Genomic DNA, 16347 nt, shown 5'->3' with positions numbered 1-16347 from the left:
TGAGATTTCGGGGGGGGGGGGGCTGTAATCCCATCAAACACAGGATATCACTCTTTCTTGATCTGCCTTTTGACTGACTAGGTGCACCTCTGTCATCTGTGGATTAAGCTTCAATTAATTTATTCCCATTCAGTCCATTGCCAACATCAGACACTGGTTTAATACAAAGACATTTTCCTTGGAATCAGATGGAACAGAGAGACAGATAAATGGATAACCTCTCCCAGCAGCTTCATGTAGATTGTAAATAGCACAGGGGACAAAACTGACCCTTGAGGCACCCTGCAGGCCAAAGGTTGCAGAGGAATCCTCCAGCACCAGCTTCTGAGTTCACCCCTCCAAGGAGAATTGGAACCACTGAAGAACAATGTCCTCAGTCCCATCCCAGAGAGGCAGCTCAGAAGGATATCATGGTCGATTGCATGATATACCTCTGAAACATCCAGCAGAATCAATAGAAACACCCCCCCCCCCCCCCATCCATTTCCCTGCATAGGTCATCCACCAAGGCAACAAAGTTGTCTCTGCCCTATAGCCAGGTCTGAAACCAGATTGAAATGAATCTAGATTTCATCCAGGAACACCTGCAGCTGGCAATCCATCACACACTTCAGAACCTTGCCCAAAAAGGAATATTTGAGACAGGCTGGTAGTTTTCTAGGGAAGCCCCCCCCCTTTTTTTTTTCTTTTCTTTTGGTGGGCACCTCACCACAGTTTCTTGTAGGCAGGATGGAACTCTGCTTTGCTGCAGTGAGCCGTTCACTACTCCTTTTACCCACTCAGCCAGTTTCCCTCTGGCTGTTTTTATAAAAGCAGGAAGGGCATGTGTAGTGGCTCTCACCTCCCCAAGGATCCTGTCCATATCCTCAGGCTGAACAAACTGAAATATATTCTTTATCCTGAGACAAGCAGGAGCCAAGATTATATTCATTGGACCTGTACAACTATAGCATCCAAACAGATTTAAGCTTCTATCTGCAAAGCATCATACTCCTGTAGGGCATAAAAACATAAGAAACTCCTGACCCCTCAAGACAGTTCCACTGGACAACATTGTGCAAATGCTGTGAATTTTCTGCCATCAGTGCTTTAGTGGCAAAATCATGTTTCATTGCCACCAGCTCCATAGTGAACCAGGGGACTTACTTGGCTCTATTTTGTGGGAGGGTTCACTTAGGAACAATCGTGCCCATCACCCTAACCATTATCCTATTCCAGAGATCAGCCAGGGATTTGACAAGATCACCTGCCAAGGCAACAGGGAATTCCCTAAGAGCAATCAACTGAGACGGGTTCTGGGGATAGTCATACCATAACACATGCCCAGCACACAACTATCAGTAATCACCTGATCACAAAAGTAGGACAAATAAGAAATGGATTGTGTACACCCACTGAGAAAAAACCCAGCACAGTTGAACTATCAGATTTAATCATAGATCATTTGGGGGAGGGAAAAATATAGAATTAAAGCTTGAGATGAATGGAAATACATTAAGAGAAATCATCCCACAAGCTCAACAGTATCCAATTGCTATTCCATTTAAAAACCAAATGTGAAAAGGGGCCTTATTCTCTTCCTATTAGCAATTCATAATTTGCCTTCTCCTTCCTTCCCCATCCTTCTCTTTCTCATCCTCCTGTACCTTTTATCCCAGTTCTTTTAACTACACTCATCATCTTCCTCCTCCTTCACTCCCTCTCTGTTTCTTTCCAAGTCTTTCTCCTCCTTCTCACAAGAAAAAATTGAAATCATAGCTAGACTATTATATTATCACCACTTAAAAGTCACAAGTCCTATTAAACTCAATGATGATTTGCTTCTGAAGGTATAGGTAGGATTTCCCAGATGGATTATTGCCATTATTATCATAATCATCTCCTTCTCCCTCTTCTCCCTCTCCTCCTCCTAATACTTGAGGATTATTTATAGCATTATTATGATTATTACTTGGGATGGGAGGATGATAGTGGATTCTGTCTGGCTTCCTTTCCTTTTCCAAAGGAAGCCAGTGAGGGGCACTGATTAATGGGACCACCCCATTATAAATAGAGTTTAGGATTTTTTTTCTTTTTTCTAATTTGTTAAGACTTTGTGTTTTTCATTTTAATGACATGCTTTGAATAACTGTGGTTGATATGCAATGCATCATGCTTAATAACCTCAACAGGTCTGCCTCTATGACATCATTAAAGTCTATTTCTAGAACACAGGTTTTAGCCTGGAGATTTCAGGGCTTCTGAAGTGCTACTGCCCCTGCCAATCCTAACCACAGCCCAACAGGGTAGATGTAAAAACTGGGACTATACAGATAAGGCAAACAAGAATCAGTGGGAAGCAGACCAATAAAGGGATCAACTTTTCTCCAGCTGCTAGGTAGCAAAGTCCAACAAGGCTGGACATGTGTACTATGAAATGACCTTCTATCACCTTGAGAATGAATACAGTGGGTCCTTGGTATCCACTGGAATTTGGTACCAGGCCCCCAGTGGATACTAAAATCCATGAATGCCCAACTCCCATTATATACAATGATGTAGTGCAACAGTGTCCTCTATATAAAACAGCAAAATTAAAGTTTACTTTTTGGAATTCATATCTTTTTGGAATATTTTCAAGTAATGAATGGTTGCATCTGTGGATAAAGAATCTGTGGATCTGGAGGGCCAACTGCATGCAAAGACTTTTTAAAAAGAGACTCCCGTGACTACAACATGTGGCTCAGCCTAATACCTCTCCTTTTTGCCATATTAGTGTGTTGCAACAGAAACAAGAAAGAAAGAGTTCTTTGCCCCCCCTAAGTTCAACATATTTTATTTGCAATAAGCTTTTGTGGGCATCGGCCTGCAGTCAATTGCAAGATAAAGCTTGCCAGTGTTTTGGGTGCCACAAGATTCTTTGTTGTTTTTGTCCCAGTCCACCCTTTTGTGGCAGTCTGTTTTGCCCTTAAATTCCCTAGATCCTTTTCACATACTCTGTCATCAGGGCAGGTGTAACCCATCCTATATTTGTGCATTTCATTTTCCCTGCTGAAATGTAACACTTCAAATTTATCCCTGCTTAAATTCAGATTAGTTTTGGCCCAACTGTTTTTGTTTGTTGAAAGCAAATCATCATCATCATCATCATCATCATCATCATCATTCAACTAATCTCTTCATCCTCATCCATCGCTACCACTCTTCCCCCCCCCCCCCCCCCCCCCGGTTATTATTATTAGTCCGTTGGAATGTCAAAATTTGAGAACTTATGCTTGAGAACAATTTCATGGTTCTCAACAGGCTGCACTGGTTGAAGCCTTTCCCAAATCCCATTCCATTCTCAATCAACTTGTCTCAGGATAAGCAATGGACTTTAGAGTCTAAGGCCACTGCCTTCTGCCAGCATCCAAATGCACGTGATGTTTTTAAAGCTTCAAGACAAAACTGTTGTTATCGTTGTTGTTTTAAAAAAAACAAAACTTTTGCTTTTGAAAATAGAATGGCCCAGATGCCAGTAAATCCCAGTGATAACTGAACTCTTTGCTCTAGGGCTTTCTTCAAAGAGTCTGACCACCCAAATCCCTTTGAAATGCTATGGGAATTGGGAACATTTGAACGTCCCAGAAATGGTAAAACTAATATGGTTTTTCCTGCCTGTTCAAAAAAGCCATGAAATACAAGAATTAGTAGATTGAGCCTCTGTGCCTTAGCTCTTCCTGGGATTCTTTGGAAACATATATTCTATAATATTTCAATTTTTCTTATAGACATTGGTGTAGCTAGGGCTGGTTCTTGGAACCATAGTTCCAATTTCAATAGCCCCATGAGTCAGCAATTTACTATCCAGGGAGTTGCAGATGATGCAGACAGTGACAAGTAGGACTTTTAATCAGCTTCATGGCTAGGATGCCAGGTGGGACTCACAGTAGTCATTCCAATAACCTTCCTTTTTTCTTCTTTTTCAAATGTTGCTTCACAATCAAAGGGAAACCAGCTGGGCATGTATGCTTAGGCATGCTAATTTCTTTGCTACATAAAGAAGAGGAAGGAATGGGAATAAAAGAAAAGAATTGTGGTAGCACCTTTAAGACTAACTGGGTTTTATATTTGCATGAGAATTTATGGATATAAATCCACTTCTTCAGAAGCAGTTTTGTTGTTGTTGTTGTTGTTGTTGTTGTTGTATGTCTCAAGTCTTTTCCAACTTATGGCAGACCTAAGGCAAAGCTATCATGGGGTTTTATGGGCAAGATTTCCTCAGAGGGGGGTTACCTTTGACTTCTTCTGAGGCTGAGAAAGTGTGATGTACCCAAGGTCACCCAGTGAGATTCCATGGCACAACAGCATTCAGAGTCATCATCCAATGCTCAAACTACTACACCATACTAGCTCTCTTGAATCACACACATACTTCTTTTATTAAAAGGGAACTCTTAAAAGTGGCAGTACAGTTTTTTCAGATGTGGTAGCAAGTGATATTAAGGTCTCAGGCATAAAGCATATTTATGCAATTTTGGGAGCGGGACAGAATGTAATAGGATCTGCAGGAGAGGAGCTTATCTATGTCCCACTACCTTCAGAGTTAATTGGTGGGCACACAAGAGAGGGCCTTCTTGGTGGCTATTCTAGACCATGGAATACCCTTCTCAGGCAGATTAAACTAGCTTTATTGTTTGTCTGCCAGAAGGCAAAAAAGCATTTTATTCAGGCAGGGCATCAAAGCATAGAAAAAAAGAACAGACCATTGTTAAGGGAAAGACTTCATGGGTGAAGCCTCTTTCTTGATTCGGATTCCCAAATAATAGATTCCTGACTCTTGATTCTGGAAACCTGTTGCTGAAGCTCTGCTTAGGTCTTCACCTTATTTCTTTCAAGCCGAAATCACTACAGCCAAGAATTCTAAACTTGCCTGAAATTCCTCTCTTGCATATTATTCCAGAAACTAGTATTTTAGCTGGACATTCTAGATAGCTTATTCACTTTCTTAAATTCCTGGCTCTGGCGTAAATGACTTCTGTTAGTCTACCTTCCTCCTCTTTACAGCCAGAAGAACAACACTCTTCAGCCTCTCCCCAAGGATGTCTAATGGGATATATGAGAATTAATTCCTATCATCCTTAAAATCTATAACTTGGGGTGTATTTTCTCTTTCTATTGGCAGGCAGCTGTCCTGCCTATTCCCTCTTTGGTGTGTGTGTGTGTGTGTGTAGCTTAGGGAAAGTTCTGTATTGTTCTCATTTTTGAATCTCTTTCTGTTTCTCTCTTAGCTGCTTCTCTTTTTAGCAACCTCTTAATTTCAGTCACTTTATTCCAGACCCACTCAGCCTTGTGGACTTTCTGTTTGCATTAATATTTCCCTTTCCTAAAGCAACTGGACTCTATTAGGCATTTAATATTTGCCGTTCATGAAAGTCTACCATAATATTTGCTATTTCCCAGTGCAATCATTGTGTATGTTTTGACTCTTATTCAGTAACATTTTCCTTGAAAAATCTCTGGGTGGGTATGGATTATAGAGTCTAGTCTGTCTAAGACATGTTACTGCCAAGGTCAAACGATGCTTTGCAGGCTTGTCAGCATTCATACATATGTGGTTCATACATGTGTGGAACTAGGTCCCCTGTGCTCTGGCAGAGACGTGGTTATGTAGGTACTAGGAGCAGGAGGTGAGGTTGGGGCAAAGAGCACTGGACAGCTCCTACTAGCCAGCAGCCCAGTGGCACTGCTTTCCTAAGTCCACCATAGCCTCATCATGAAAGAATGATGAGAAGTTAATGGAGGAAGTGTTCCCTGGGATAGAAAGCTTTAAACCCTCCTGCTTCTTTCCTTAGTATCTCTTTAATATAGATATATGTTTCATAAATGTGTATCTTGGTCATTTCAAAGAGTTCTTGGGACAATAATAGAGTTGGAAGGGACCACAAGGGCCATGTAGTCCTAAACCCTGCTTTAGTAAACAACCAATGCACACATGAAAGACAGACATCCAATCTCTATTGAAGACCTCTGAAGGCAAAGATTCCACCACCTTCCAAGACAGCCTATTCCACTGTTGAACAGCTTTTACTGTCAGGAAATTCTTCCTAATTTTACCATCTTGGTTGCCTTCCTGCTTACACATTGCATCTTGTCCTTATCCTTCTTGAATTGTGGTGCCCAGAACTGGAGACACTACTGCAGATGAAATCTGACCAAAGCAGAAGGGAGTGGTACTCCTGCTTCCTTCAATAAGGACATTGTACTCCTGTTGATGCAGGTCAGTATTGCATGGACTTTTTGGTTGTCATATCACACTGTTGGTTCATGTAGTCTACTAAGGGGCTCAACAGATGGCCCTGAAAAGCTGGTTTCCAGATGGCTTGGGGGTGTGGCGTTTTGACGGCACACCCCCCCAAGACACCTGGAACATGCCCAGCCAACCAGATGGGGGAGGCTTCAAGCCACTCCGGGGGCATGGCGTTTTGATGACACATGCCTCTGGAACACCCAGAAGCCATCCTGGGCTTGCACAGAGACTGTCTAAGGCAGCCCTTTACCAGCCCAAATAGGAGCGGATCTTTTCCACTCCTATTTGGGTTGGCAGCAGGACAAACTGGGGCCACAGAGCATGCTTGCTACAGCTCTATGTTGAGCAGCTCTGGGGCGGTCCCAGTCCACCCTTTTGTGGCAGTCTGTTTTGCCCTTAAATTCCCTAGATCCTTTTCACATACTCTGTCATCAGGGCAGGTGTAACCCATCCTATATTTGTGCATTTCATTTTCCCTGCTGAAATGTAACACTTCAAATTTACCCCTGCTTAAATTCAAATTAGTTTTGGCCCAACTGCTTTGGCCCAATTACTTGTAAAGGTCATTTTGAATCCTAATCCTGTCCTTTGGGGCTGTAGCTACTCCTCCAAATCTGGTATCATTTGTTGTTTACAAAGGTGTTGAACAAAACTGAACCCAGGATAGCATCCCAATAGGTGCTTCACTCCAGGATTAAGTGCAACCACTGGTTAACAACCAAAATAAACTGAGAATTTTCTAAATAAGCTGCAAATAAATTACAAGACATTCTTTAATGAACTTTCTAAGGTCATAAGTCCAGTAGGGCACTGTGATGTAGGAGTCAAGGCAGCTAGCTTTTATCCTGTAATTTTGGGCCCATACAGACAGGCCAAAATAAAGCTGCTTCGGGTCACTTTGGAGGTATGCGCGCACACATCTTAAGAGGCCAGAAGCTATGCCAAAGCAGCGCTCCAGTCCTTAGGACTGAAGCATGGTTTCGGCATGGTTTCTGACCTCTTAGGGCATGTGCATCATTTAAACAGCATAACTCCAAAGTTATCCAAAGCAGCTTTATTTTGGCCTGTCTGTATGGGCTCATTCCTATAAACAGTGCAGTAAACTTCCCAAGCACATGAGCTGTTCATTGTTATTTCTCTGGATGAGATCAATGCAGGCTGAATCACTCCATATTTATAAACTGTAGGGATTAACAAGTACTGCACTGAATTTCTAAAATGTGAGATATTTCAATGTGCTGCAGGGATTATCGTTTAAGTCACATTTTGATCACACCTTCAGTATTTTTCCACCATATCCATGAAGCTTTTTCTAGGAAAAAAATGTAATACAGTTGCCCCCCCTAACTCGTGGATCTGAGCTCCACACCTTTGAATATCCACGGAGGGGTGACCTCCACTATTTCCTATGGTGCGCGTGCCTAGGGGCACATCCCATTCAAGCCTATGCGGCTTGAATATGTGCAAGCCTCCATTTTCACGGGGGTGGTGGTGGTGGTCCAGAACGGATCCCCCGCAAAAACAGAGGGCCAACTATATTAAGATTTCTCTTTTTCCACCATGGCACTAGCTTTCCAAGGTGGTGGGATTGTGTGCTCCTACTCACAGGCTATGCTGACAATAGCAGTGCTGCTGCTCCCATATCAGACAGGCTTTTGTTGAGGGGCCAGAATAAATGTGCCAAACAGCTACAGAGTAGCAGTATCTCACAGAGACAACAGCGGTGGCACCATAGCTAACACTTGTTAATACTATGCAGAAAAAGGCAATTGTAAACTATTGCTGAAGCACTCTACCTTAAAAAACCTACCCTGGAACAATCCAAAATGAAACCAAAGATAGTGCCAGAAAATGAGACTTCCAGGTTGGAATCAAAGAGTTGGAAGAGACCACAGGAGCCATTCACTTCAACCCCCCTTACATGTAGGAACTCTTAATAAAACCATACCCAACCAGCCTCTGTTTAAAGACATCCAAGGAGGGAGTGTATTCCTGACAGAGAGCAGAAGACAAGTACAAATAGTTCTGTTGCTAATGATGCAGCTGGTAAAGAATATTCAGTTATTGACATGCTCAGAGGCAAAACAAAAGTCCAGAGCTGCACATCATAGTAACATGGAATGTGAGAAGCATGAATCAGGGGAAAGGAGACATTGTAAAACAAGAAATGGAACATAGAAACATTGCAAAAAGGGAGAAAAATCCCACTGGGATGACAGATGAAACTCTTCAGACAGTTAAGGACAGATGAGAAACAAAAGTAAAAGGTGACAGAAATAGGGTCAGACCCTGAATGTAACTGCTCAATGACTTGTGAGCAGGAACAAGGAAAACTTCCTGGCATATGTTGAAAGACAAGAATGAAAAGATAGCATCTTTAATTCAGCTCTAAGATGAATTACATAAGCATTGAAAACCAGATTTTGAAGAGTTATGCATTTAGAAGCCTATATGGACAAGTGGGTCAGATCTGGGTTCCCTCAAATTAAGTTTTTTTTAAAAAATCTAATTTTTCCCCATTCCAAATTATTACTCTGCAGGCTATCTGTCCTTCACCCCTAGTCAACCTTTGATACCAACTTATTATTGTGGTTGTTGTTGTTGTTGTTGTTGTTGTTATTATTATTATTATTATGTTTATTTATATAGTGCCATAGGCTTTACATAGTGTTTTACAATGGAGAAAAACAATTCAAAATAAAAACAAAAGCCTGTGATTGGCGCACAATCTAAAACCACAAACAAGATTATAAAATTAATAAAATATTACTATAACAAGGTTAAAACAATACTATAAGATTGTAAATTAATACAAATGATATGGACAAAAATCAAAATGAAAGGTGGAACGCTTCTCTGAGTAGCATAGTCTTTAATTTAGTCTTAAAGTAGTCTAGAGATGTGGTGGTCTGCAAATTCATGGGAAGAAGATTCCAAAAATAGGGGGCAGTTTGGGAGAAGGGACGTATCCAAGAAGGGGTGGAGGAAATCCTTGGCTGAATCAGCAGCCCCAAATCACTAGAGTGCAGAGCACGAACAGGAAGATAGGGGGAAAGAAGTGCTGACAGGTAGATGGGGGTCAAACCATGAAGGGCTTTCAAAGTTAGTAATAACAACTTATAACGGATTCTGAACAGGATCGGGAGACAGTGAAGGGATGACAATAATGGAGTGACATGATCATAATGGCAGGTGGAAAAAATTATCCTAGCAGCAGTGATTACAGTAATCCAGGTGAGAAATGACCAGTGCATGAACCAAAGTCTTAGCAATAAAAACTGAAAGAAGACACCTAATTCTTGCAAGATTATAAAGAAAGAAATGACATAACTTTGTCATGGCCTGAATTTGAGGTAACGAATGAAAGGGAAGAATCGAAAATGAACCCAAGACTAGGCACTTCCTTCACAGGTTGAATGTTAGTGCCACTAACTGTGACTGAAAATGAATAATGTAGAGTTGCCTTTGGCGGGAAAACAAGTAGCTCAGGTTTGACCACATAACACCTATTCTGAAAAATCTTCACTGGCTGCCCATTCACTTCTGAGCACAATACAAGGTGTTGGTTATTACCTATAAAGCCCTACATGGCTTGGGCCTGAGTTACTTGAGGGACTGCATCTCCCCATACAATCCGCCCCGCACACTCAGAACATCCAGGAAGAATCTGTTGGAGATTCCATCTTCCAAATATGACTCCACATCCTAGACAGCCTTTTCAGTGGCGGCCCCACAGATTTGGAACAGTCTCCCCAAGGAGCTCCATCTCATGACCCCCCCAGAAACAGTAAAAGAGCTTTTTTTTTAAAAAAAACCTTTCTTTTTTACCACCTCCTCCCTTCCCCCCCCCCGCCCCCCGAGGAATGAAGTTGAGCGCTCTTGATGCAGCTTCTCTGCCTTCCCCCCTATGAATGATTGTGTTTGTATAATTGTATTACTTTGTTTTTATCTATTTTTATGAGATGTTTGTAATAGTTTTATATTCTGTAAACTGTTTTGATCTAGGGAAAAACGGTGTACAAATAAAACATTATTATTATTATTATTATTATTATTATTATTATTATTATTATTATTTTATCCCTATTGAGCTGAAGGAGTTGATGGAGCATCCATGCAGAATTAGCAGACAGAACTTTGGAACTGAATAGTAAAGGGATGCTTTAGGCCCATGGTGGCAAGCCTATGGCATGTGTGTCCTCTCTGACACCTGAAGCCATTTTTGAGGGCACATGGAGAGATGGGAGGGCAGGGAAGAGGAGGAACAGGCACGCATCTGTTCCTCTTCTTTCCCCCACCCCCAGCCCTTCAGCTGTGTCTGGGGAAGTCCTGACCCCAGAAATCCTGCCCCTGGAAGGCAGAAGTCCTGCCCCCTCAGAAACCCCCCCCCCCCCCCCCCCCCCCCCCCCAGCCAGGCACCAGATAACACGCAGTGCAGGAACTCCTTTGAGTCGCTAAAAGGTGTGCCATCACTGCTTTAGGCAGATATCTGAGAGGGCACCACAGTGCAGGTAAACTAAGCATGCCATATAAGGACCATATGTGGAGATCCTTTAGGCTCGGCATGGGAGAAGCTGGGTCACTTAGCCAGGATAGATTAATTAAGATTGGAATCTGCATAATCTGTTAATTGATTGGAGTGGTAGTGAGTGACAAATCTTGGATTTACACATGAACAGAAGTCCAAAATTACCTCCCTCTGGGAGTGAGATTTCTTTGTCCAGGGACATTCACTGTGATTGTCCAACCATGTACAGACTTCCAGTTCTATTCTTCCCTCTTTGGAACTTCAGTCTTAATCCCAAAACTGCCCTGGGAAAGTTTTGTCATGTAAAAGTGCCTATCAAAGTACCACTAATTTGGTCTTGGTTGAGGTCAGACAGACAGCCTGACAGTATCTCCCTTGACTCCTCAGCATTGCTGGATCCACAGCTGGAACCTTTGCTTCTGAAACTGGTGCAGCATCACCTTTTGCAGTCCTGAAAATCACTATCTGCTCACACTTTTTATATCATTAGTTTTTGTATGAGAACGAGTGCTTTTGTGTGAAAGTTGTTTTCCTGTTTTGCTGCTATAAATAAAACTACATTTTGAACTTGCATTCTGGAAGTTCAGTTTTTTTGGAACCATTAAACATACAGTGGTGCCTCGGGTTACGAAATTAATTCGTTCCGCCGCGGCGTTCGTAACCCGATACATTTCGCAACCCGAAAAAGGCTTTTCCGAAGCGCGGCTAGCGGCTGGAAAGCCGCTAGCCGTGCTTCACATTTGAATTTCGCGCCGATATTTTTTTCGTAACCCGAAAAAAATATCGTAACCCGGAACAGTTTTTTCCTATCTATTTTTTTCGTATCCCGGAAATTTCGTAACGCGATCAATTCGTATCCTGGGGTACCACTGTACGTCTGACCCTGGCTTTCTAATTACCTCTCATTGCCTTCATTTGAGCCAATTAAGCTTCCCCTTAGTATATTGATTGTGGGTGCCCTCTTGGTACCCTTGCATTCTGGGTTAGAAGATAAGAAGAAACTTTAGACTAACCAATATAAAATTCTACCCCAGCCTCCATTCAGTGCTTTAAAATAGACAGTTTCAGTGAGAGTATGTATGAAACATTGTCACCCGTGGTGGCTACTCAGCTTGCTGGCTGTATGCCATGGTTTACTATGTAAACTGTGAGAAAATGTTCAGTCCAATCCTATTTCTTATCTTGGCCCCAACTTTTGACTTCTGATTTGGAGCTCAGCCTATTAGTCCCTGCTTTCATTTTCTTATGTACTGAAGTTATAGCCAATTTAGGCGTGTTACAGACCTCCCCTTTGGGGCGGCCTGTACTCGCCCCTTTTCCTGACAGATCGGGGCCTCAGCTGCCACAGCGGCAGCCCTGAGGCCCTGAACCGCTGCTTTTCCAAGCCTTGGGAAATGCTGCACCAGTGCCACAAACCCAGGAAGGAGCTCCATTTCGGAGCTCCTTCCTGCGCCGCGGAAAGAGCACCAAAGGCGCCCTTCCGCGATGCCAGAACATCACGTCTGTGCCACCCCGTTTGGAGGCGGTGCAGTCGTGACGTCCTAATGGCGGCGACCAAGTAGAATGGGTGCCGCTATTTTGTATGTACTGTGTACGTACTAGGGTTGGGAGCGTCTGAAAGAGACGCCCCGGGCAACCCTACTACGTACACAGTAGGTACTAAAAGGCCCTTCTGGAAAGGGCCTTAGTTACAGGAAATTGATTCAGATGCAAATAAAATTCAGTTTTAAGAAATGAATATAATCCAAGAAGATGAGGTTTGGCCAAGATTTGATCAAAGGCCTATTGATGGGCGCCACTACTATCCACACATTTAAAAGTAATCTCTTTCCCATTACTCTGTATGTGTGTTTGCTTGTGTCTGTGAGCAGGGGAGATGTTTTATTGTGAAAGTTGCTAAATTGCAACCTGGACGTTGATTCTTTAAATCATCTCATAAAGGAGACTTAGGAGCTTAGTGCACAGCAATATAAAGCAACGTAGCACTCCTGATTTCAAGCCAAATTCAGGCTACCCTCTGATTTCATTGCATGGCTTTAGCCCCCAAAACCGCTATCCAGGTATAGCCCGGCTCCAATACTGATCCCTGAACTCGCTTCGGTGGCCATTTTTTAAAGTGGGGAGTGATAAAACCAGGGGGCAGCCCAAATTTGGCTTGAAACTGGGAGCAGTTATAAGGAGGGGTATTTAGAATTCTCAGGCAGAACTTCCAGAATGCAACAGGAGGCAGCTAGAGCAGTCAAAGTGGAATAGTAGCACTATAAGAGTATAGTGTGATAAACATCTCTCTCTCTCTCTCTCTCTCTCTCTCTCTCTATATATATATATATATATATATATATATGATTTGTTGGTTTGCTCTGTGGGCTGGACATTTTCTGGGCACTCTCACTACCCAGCTTTTGTTCAGATATATTTTAAACACATTGTTAAAATTAATTAACTTCTTTAAAATGTATTTATTTAAAGAAATGAATTTATTTAAAGAAACAAGCAGATTTTAGAAAAAAACTATTTTCTGCCAGCTTTTCTTTAAAAGTAACTTGTCCAAACTCTTAAAATAATATCCAAAGTACCACAAGGACCTTAGTAGTACTATGCTAGGGTCCTGCCCATACCGCTACCCCAGCAGTCCATAATGTGAAAGTGGCCATTACACCCTACTCCAGTTCTTAGTCCTAAATGAAGTAGATCCATTGCATCACTGCTGAGTTAGAACATATATAAATGCCATTTATTCAATGAGCCCACTTTATTGTGACTGGTAATTAGATTTAGGCCAAAGACTTAAATTCAGTTCTAAGTCACTAAATTAATTAGGCCAATGAAAGATGCTTTAATCATGATTACTCACTGTTTCCCCACTGATAAGGATTTCTGCTGCTGTGGCAGATTATATAAAAAGGAAGTATGAACCATCTTTCTGTCAGTGATTTTAATAACTGAAGACTACTCTGGAGAGCAAATAAGGTTTTGTTACTGTTGTTTTTAAAAATGCAATGCTTATCCTTGCCTCACTTTATACTGATGCATGTATCGCAAAACCAAAAACAAAGGTGGCAATGAGGGGGAAAAGGTCCATACTAAGGTTCATTACTAACTGAATTTGGCGGGGCGGGGGAGAATTAATTCACCAAAATAGTGGGATGTATTAAATTTCTAGTGATAAATGTACCAGGGCTTTTTAAAGTTTTTAAAGGAACATTTTATGGAAAATATTGAACTACACAATGAGGTGTGATTGTAACTAATGTACACTGGTACATTATTTTTCTCTCTCTCTCTCTCTACTTAAATTAGATGCATTTCATAAATGAAAACTGGGACACATGTGGTTAGACAACTTCAGCTTGTGAGCAAGATGGAAAAGGTTATTAGTGAAAGAACGGACCAGTTAAGAGAAGCTGCAGCACTTTGCTGTTACTTGAGCCTTCTGGGAAGGGCAGGATTCTGCCTCTCCTGCCCGGTGAGTTAACTGAATGCAAACGACTTTCACACCGTGAACTCATTTCGCAGCAACTGAAGTAAGCTGAGAACAAAGGAGGAATGTGAGAAGAAGAGAGAAAACTGGGACATTTTAATAGCAGCTAAAACTGTGAGATGACAGAGGATTGACAGAGACTGTCCCTGCCAAACTGGGACAACTGGAGAACATGAATCCCTCAAAGACTTCCTCAATATCATAAGTAAAGCCCAGCCTCCATACAGTTGCCAACAACTCATCTACAGTGAGGACTGAAACCACTGTTTCATGTATGTTCTTGGGAAGCTACATCACATTGCTGGGTGAGGCTAGGGAGCTTATCGGATTAACAAATAAGACAGTTTACCTCTTCCAGCTTGAATTCAGGATCCTGGATGCCCCTGGATGTCATCATACCTAAATTGCTGCCTATCTAGCTGGGATGCTGCCACCTGGATACATCCCAGGTCGAAGCCTCACTCAGCCAGCACTTTTTTGAAGTTGAGGAGCTTCTGACTACAAAAATTGGCTGGCTGAGCAAGATTCTGACCCAGGATGCATCTGGGTGGCAGCATCCCAGCTAGATAGGAAGCGATTTAGGTATAATATCCGAGGGCATCCGGGATCCTGAATTCAAACCAGAAGAAGTAAACCGGCTTATTTGTTAATGGGATACACTCCTGTGAGAGAAAGGGTGGGACTAAACATAGCATATTTTAGATTAAAGTACTGTATCCTTTTTAACTGCCAAGCAAATTTCAGGCTTTTATAAATGAGATAAAATCTTTGCAAAAGTTGTGAAATGACCAACCAATAATGTGAAGAGTAAGACGATCCAGAGGGCTGCATAAAATATAAGGACTCCACATTCAGGCTTAAGACTCAATCCATTTTATGTTTTTGAATCCATATTTCACAGTCCGTCCCTCCCCCCACATCCCCACTCCAAGTGTTTTCAGATAGAGAAAGCAAGGTTACATAAATCTGCATATCTTTACATGAGTTGATATTCAGTGGAACTGCTTTCTTTTGGAAGAGGGGAAACATCTCATCATTTCCACATTGAGATGTATCTGTTTATCTTTGTATGATGCATAAACAATGCACTATAAACATGCAGAGATAATAGACATACTGGATGAAACCAAGAAGTAGCTGAAATAAACAGAGCTTTAGATCTGGAAGATTTTAGAGGGGAGAAGAGAAGCAACATTAATTGACTTCAGACTCTGTAGATAGTTCCCTGAAGGACTGTGGATAACAGGCCTCATGTTTCCTAGCTGGCTTGTCTGAAAGTTTTCATCCGTGCAGATTCCTTCCTGCCAGTTCTGCTTCTTTCTGCTGTCTTGGAAAAACAGAAAATATTCTCATATTGACACTGGCAGGGAATGCCCTTTTCCAAATAATTTTGTCTCTCTCTCTGGCTTACTGAATAGTTAATTTGGGTGGAATGGCAGTTCTCCTTTACAGACAGTCAGGAGACTGATGAAATTTGTAGAAATGCAAAGGGTATGGCAAATATAAAAATCATATTCAAAGGAAATGTTGCAGTAGTCCTGTGTCTCATGCAGTCACTTACTTGGGAGTGAGTCTCATTGAATTCAATGTTTCTGAAGAAATATGCACAGGATCAGGCAATAGCAATAGCAAGTACATTTCTATACTGCTTACCAATGTACTAAGTGGTTTACAAAATGTAAGCTAATTGCCCCCAACAGGCTGGGTACTCATTTTAGCAACCTACAGAAGGATGCCAGGCTGAGTCAACACAGAGCCCCTGGCTGGTATTGAATTTGTAGCTTTGTGGTTTGTGAGTGAGTGTCTACAGTACAGGCATTTAACCACTTTGCCACCAGGGCTCCACCAGGCACATATTTTTTTTGGGGGGGGGGGGGGGGGATCATTCGTTGCTGAAAGCATAAGTAGATGTATTGGCTTGCAAAGCCTTTTATCAATTTCACCTTGGAAAGAACAAGGCTTCTTACAGTTATCCACCCATGCTGAAGTGGTAAACTCCTGTTGGGTGACTGTGGTGTCTTCTATATTGGGCTGCTTTTGACAATGTTTGAAATTTCAGTTTGTTAATTT

The sequence above is a fragment of the Sceloporus undulatus genome, chromosome 4, assembly GCF_019175285.1.
Source record: "Sceloporus undulatus isolate JIND9_A2432 ecotype Alabama chromosome 4, SceUnd_v1.1, whole genome shotgun sequence".
NCBI classification, from domain to species: domain Eukaryota; kingdom Metazoa; phylum Chordata; class Lepidosauria; order Squamata; family Phrynosomatidae; genus Sceloporus; species Sceloporus undulatus.
The sequence above is the reverse complement of the archived record's forward strand: the minus strand, read 5'-3'. Positions refer to the sequence as shown.